Source organism: Talpa occidentalis, unplaced genomic scaffold, assembly GCF_014898055.3.
Source record: "Talpa occidentalis isolate TD23 unplaced genomic scaffold, MPIMG_talOcc4v2.1 talOcc4.8, whole genome shotgun sequence".
Lineage (NCBI taxonomy): Eukaryota > Metazoa > Chordata > Mammalia > Eulipotyphla > Talpidae > Talpa > Talpa occidentalis.
Genome location: NW_023605194.1, coordinates 6,499,606 through 6,505,605, shown reverse-complemented (window position 1 = coordinate 6,505,605; position 6,000 = coordinate 6,499,606).

Here is a 6,000-nt window from a genome sequence, read left to right as displayed (position 1 = left end):
CAAAGGATATGAAGGAGCCCCCAAGGCCTAGTCTCTACCTGCTCCCCCGGAGGACTGCAAAAGGGGGCTCGTGAAGTGCCTGGCACAGATTGTCAGGTTTGCTGTTCCCACTAGAGGGGCTGAGGGTTTGGCATCGAGGAGCCACTGGGGTGCAAGCATGATGTGGTGTGACAAGAGCAGAGCAGAACTGCCAGCAGACAGCCTGGCAATGTGCAAGGAGAGGCCAGGGGCAGATGTCCATGAGCTGGGTGTGACAGCGGGGCCAGCCTAGAGTGGACTGAGTTACAGACATGCAATGGGAGGGAGTCGGGTACAGTGAGGGTTTTCCAGATGGGCTTGGCAGACTGGGATGCCTGTTGGGATGAGGAACGGGGCTGCAGAGGCTGAATGAAGGACAGTCTCATCACTGCTTCATCCAGGCACCTTGCACGGCAGGAACCCTGATTCATTGGCAGGTGCTGAGCAGCAGGTAGGGAGGGATCACTTCCACTTTCTCAAGGAGGAGGAGGGATGGTGTGCTGTCGAGGGCTTGGGAAGAACTTGGAAGGTGGATCTGAAGAGGGGGAGCCTCACTAAATCCTGCTAGTCCTGCTTGGACTGGACAGCACGTAGTGACAGGGACATCTGTTCAGCAGGGCTGTGCCATTCTCCCTGACCACCCACAGCTGCCATGGCAGAGAGAAAGATTTCAGAGGGCAGAGGAGAGAATGCATGCCCACCCCCCTCATCGTCACCATCCACCCCCGCTCCTTTAATACCAAACCATTCACTGCAGTCAGCCCCTGGAGGCTGACAGCTCTGTGGCTAAAAGCTGGTCCTGCTCAGCAAGGCAGATCTTAACTTTCCAAGCTTCAGTTTCTTCATCCGTAAGGTGGAGACAAGAACAGAATCTGTTCTGCTCAGTGTTGGCGGAGCGGAGGGCAGGCACCGGGACCATGTATACAAAGGGCTCGGCAGACAGCCCTGGCGCTGCTCTCAGAAGCTGATAGAGCAGCTACTAGTTTTTGAGCAATGAGCATCCCTGAGAACCTACAAAGATGTTCTGTGAAGAACAAAGAATACTCTGCATCCTCCCCACGCAGGGCATCGGGATTAGCACTTGCTTTCCCGCTTGAATGTCCGGGGCTATGGTTCTACCACTATCTCTTTTATTTGGTTTTTGTGTCAAAATATGACCCAGAGAAAGTTCAGATTGCGAATATTTGGGCAGGCTGCATTGACCCGGAGCAACTCCCTTCACTCAGTAGCCACATACGTTTGCACGGAGGCTAATACAAATCCCAAAATTAAATCCAATCTTGACTAATTGTGTAGTTAATTAGCACACTTCTTTAGGCTCTTGATGGAAGGAAGAGAAAACCCTTCCCCTTCATTCTGCCTGTGCCATTTGGATGGGGAAAGGGAATCGCTGTAATTAACACTGAATTTTAAAATAACAACCTGGGAAGAGAGCCCGATCTTCCCAACAAGGTGGGAGTCAGAGCCTGGGAGATGGTAAAGTGTTTAGGTAAATGTGATTTATGATACACAGGAAAGACCTTAGGAAAGGTAGCAAATGGGGAAATGAAGCCACACACCAGCATGAAAATTGCAAGCCACACTCCTGAGTCAGAGACAGGGTTATGACTCTACTAAAGGGACGTATTCCTAAATCTAAATCTAAATCTTCTGACCAATAAGGGCAGGTGCTGTTACCTACACCTCCAGAATTCTGGGCATCGTTTTGATGTCTTCTGTGCTTTGAAAATAACTAGAACCGACCCCCCCACCCCCACTGCCTCCAATTCTTGGATCATCCTTGAGGAGTAAAAGCTGAAGAATCTCAACTTCATGGAGTCCTGGAGACTATCCCCCAACTCAAGAAATAAATCCTGTGAGGGTTTTACTGTCACTTTAAGAACAAAGAAGTTTCCAGAGGGGTGATAAAGGGTACAAATGGAAGCGTTTACCAGGAGACAAAATGAAGGTTGTGGGTGAGGGAAATAAATCGTAGAAGAGCTACAATCCACCAGGTGTGAAGGAAACACTTTTTCTGCTGGCTCATGGGTCATGGGTTATTTAACCTGCCTGCATGGGAAGTGGGAGCACGAGGGGGTCCGGGTCCACCTGGGACTTGGAGCTGCAGAGTGTCATCATTTCCAAGGAGATTCTGATTGCAGCTAGAACTAGGATTCCCCAAACTAGACCAGACTTTCCTCTTGTCCTAAGATATCTGACCCTCTCCCATAAGTCACTTGCTTGAGCCTCATGGTGAAGGTGGTGATGGACATAGGGGACACTTGGAGGAAAGTGTACTTATCACCAATACTTTAACTACAAATAGCAAAAATCCTGGCCAGTATATGCCAGCAAATATGGGTTTATTTTCTTCTTTTGTCCACACATTGAAAAGTCTGCAGAGAGGTGGTGGCTGGCACTGGTTCTAGTCACTCCATCATGTTAGCACTTTCGGCATCTAGAATTGTCTTGAGTTAGATTCCGTGGTTGCAGAATGGTTGCAGCAGTGCCAGCCATCATGTTTATACTTCAGCAGAACAGAAAGAAAAGCACCTGCAGAAAGACAGTCATTTATATTTAATCAGTTACAACGGAGTCCTATGCTATCCACAGCAATAAAAGCAGGGGACTGAGAATTTTGTTGGCTGACCTTGATAACTGGCACCGATGAGGAGCACCTTTAGTTTTTAAAGGTCCTCTTGGTGATTCCAGTGTGCTCCTTCCTAGCTGTTTCCTGTTAATTAGGAGGCAGTGATCTTCTAGGTCAGTGGTATCAACTAAGGGCAACTTTGCCCCCTACCCCCAAGGGATTGCACTGGGCAATGTCTGTAGATATTTGTGACTCATGACTGTAGAGGTGACTTTGGCATCCAGTGAGTAGAGTCCAGGGATGCTGGAAAACATTCTGTAAGGCAAGACAGTTCTGCTCATGAAAATTTTTCTGCTCTAAAATGGCAATAATGCTAAGTTCAGGAAACCCTGTTATAGACCATTCCAGAACATCCAGGCCCCTGGAAAACCCCTGCTGAGTCTCCCTAGAGTTCTGCATTAGGGAACAGTCAGCTTTATACCACTCTTCCTGAATCCCTGCTCTAATCAAAATGACCTTATAAATATTACCAAGGTGAGGTGCCCAATCCTAAAAACCCAAATGCAAAGAAATCGTTGTAGTGTTCCTAACAATTATCCAGACTCAGCCTGAATACTTTCAGCTCTAGGAAGCTTATTCTATTTCTTCCCTAAACCTCTGCCTCTTCTTCTTTTTCTTTTATTTGAAATATAACTTACAAAAAGTAACTCATACCATTAAGTGTAAGTCCTATGGCACTGGACGTGTGCATGAGCCCCTGCAGCTGTGACCTAGAGCAAGACCCAGGGCATTGCCATCACCAAACTTTTACACTTGCATCTCTTACAGAGGACCATTATTTGGCTTCTTTAGCACATACAGACACCACCATCTATTTTTCTATTATCCTGTTCATGGACTTACAGATTGTTTTCAATTTGGAATGCTTATGAATATTTTTGTGCATCCCCGCCCCCCCCCATAGGTCTTCAGTTCTCTTAGGCACATACCTAGGAGTGGAACAGCTGGACAATAAGGTCAACTATGTTTAGCCTTAGTGTAAAATGCCCAACAGTTTTCCAAAGTGGTTGGACTAAATCAAAGGAAAATGTAGGGTTGTTTCGGTGGTTCCTTATCCTTGTCAACACCTGCTATTGTCTTCGTAATTTAACCTTTCTACTGAGTTCATACTCCTACTTGTTGAGAGTATTTATTTGTTTCCCCTAATAAATAATGATATTGAGTTCCTTTTAATATGCTTATTAAGTTATCTGACATCCTTGTTTAAAAGGTACCTGGTTTTTGCTCATTTTTTAAGACTGGTTGTTTATGTTTTTGTTATTGATGTCTAAGAATTTTTCATATATTTAAAAAGATTTTCTATTGACTTAAATTACTGAAATTTCTTCTTCTTCTTTCCCTTTGGAAATAAGGGCATGTTTGCAAATATAAACTGTCATGCACAGAAATTGAATGTGGCTTCTTGCTGTCAAATGATAAATTCTCTTGCTAGATTATAAATGAGAAGTTTGCCCTTTTGTAGAAAAGTAAGGGCTCCTGGTTTTTATTAGGATTTTGACATAGTATTAAGACACTCACTGTACCTCATAATCACCACCTCTTTGTGATTCTGTCATCTAGATTTTGATGGTCAGGGAAAAAAAGGCTTAATGGAAAAAATGAATAATTCTATAGTTAGCTCTTCTGGATCAAGAAATTGTTCAAGTCATCCATTTTAATATAATTGATTTTAAGTGGGCTTTTATAATAATAACACCCCTGGTTACATTCTTTGTACCATATTTTGACTAGGTACATTACATACTTTATCCTTATAAAGGGCATATATCTCTATATAGGAATTTATACACAAAGATTCATATATATTTATAACTTTTCTATAAATATTTATACACATATTTATAAATATTTATAATATGTACTTAAATATATAATATATATTTATACTTTATTATTTTTTACTACAACCCAGCAAAATAAGATGAAGAAACAGAACTACATAGAAGTGAAAATGTCCCCAAGGTCACAGGTGAAACTGGGATTTGAACCCACATCTAACTTCACGGGCCATCTTCCCCCAAAGAAGATATTATATTTTTATATGGGATGAAATTTATACCTGAGAATAAGCCAACAAGACTTTTGCTGATGAGCATACTATAGTGTGTCCAGATCTTGGTCCCTAAGTCTGTATACCTGAAACCTATATAATGTTAAAAACCAGTGGTATTTACATTTTATTTTAAAGATTTATTTATTTATACAAGAACCAGGGTACAGGCCAGATGTGTGGGAGGGTAAGAGGATTCACCAGAGACAGAGTGGGGAACAGAACAGGCAGACTGACGAAATACACTGCTGAGGGGAGCAGCGGGTGTGACAGGAGAGGTAGGCTGCGCCATGTGGGACCGTCGCCAGCCTGCTAGGATCGAACTGGCACTGCAGAGGCTGTGGACAGCTTCACAGCACAGCGCTCAACCACCTGCGCCACCAGGGGAGGTCTGGTATTTAAATTAAAAAAAAATGGGGAAAAATATGTCCATCTTGTCTGTGTCTTATCCTATAAATTTCTCTTTCCAGCAGAGTACCTTGGAGTTTGTGTGCCATTTCTGGCATTAATTTCCCATCTGTCTATCATGAATTTTCAAGTCAGTTTGAAGGCCAGAGTACCATGTATCTGATGAGCAGATGATTATTTAAAAACCACAGTGAGATGCCACCACAGGCCTGTGACTGGTCCACATCAAAAAGACGAGAAATAAGGGCCTCCCTGGTGGTGCAAAGGGTTAAGCACCACATTTTGAAGCAATCTGCAGCCTCTGCAGCACAAGTTCGATCCCCAGCTGGCCAAGGAGCAGCCCACATGGCGCAGCAGACCTCTCCTGTCTCCCCGCTGCTCCCCTCAGCAGTGTATTTCAGTGGATCTGCCTGTTCTGCTCCCCACTCTGGTGAATCCTCTCACCCCGCCCCACCCCACAACCTAGCCTGTACCCAGCTCTTGTATGCACAAATAAATTAATCTTTAAAAAAAAAAAAAGACCAGAAATAAGTGTTGGTAAAGATATGGAGGAAAAGGAACCTTGATGGTGGGGATGCAGACTGTCCAGCCTCTATGCAAAACAGTATAGAGTTTCCTTAAAAGATTAAAAATGGGCCTTCCATATGACCCAGCAATTCCACTCCTAGGAATGTACCTGCAGAATATAAAAGCACTGATTCAAAGGCAACTTGCACTCCTATGTTCAGTGTAGCACTTTGCAATAGCCTAACTATGGAAGCAACCTAAGTGTTCAAAAATGGCTGAGTAGATCAAAAAATGTGGTACATATACACAACGGAATACTACTCAGCAGTCAAAAATATGAACACACGACAGTTGTGGCAGTATGGATGGATGGATTATGCTGAGTGAA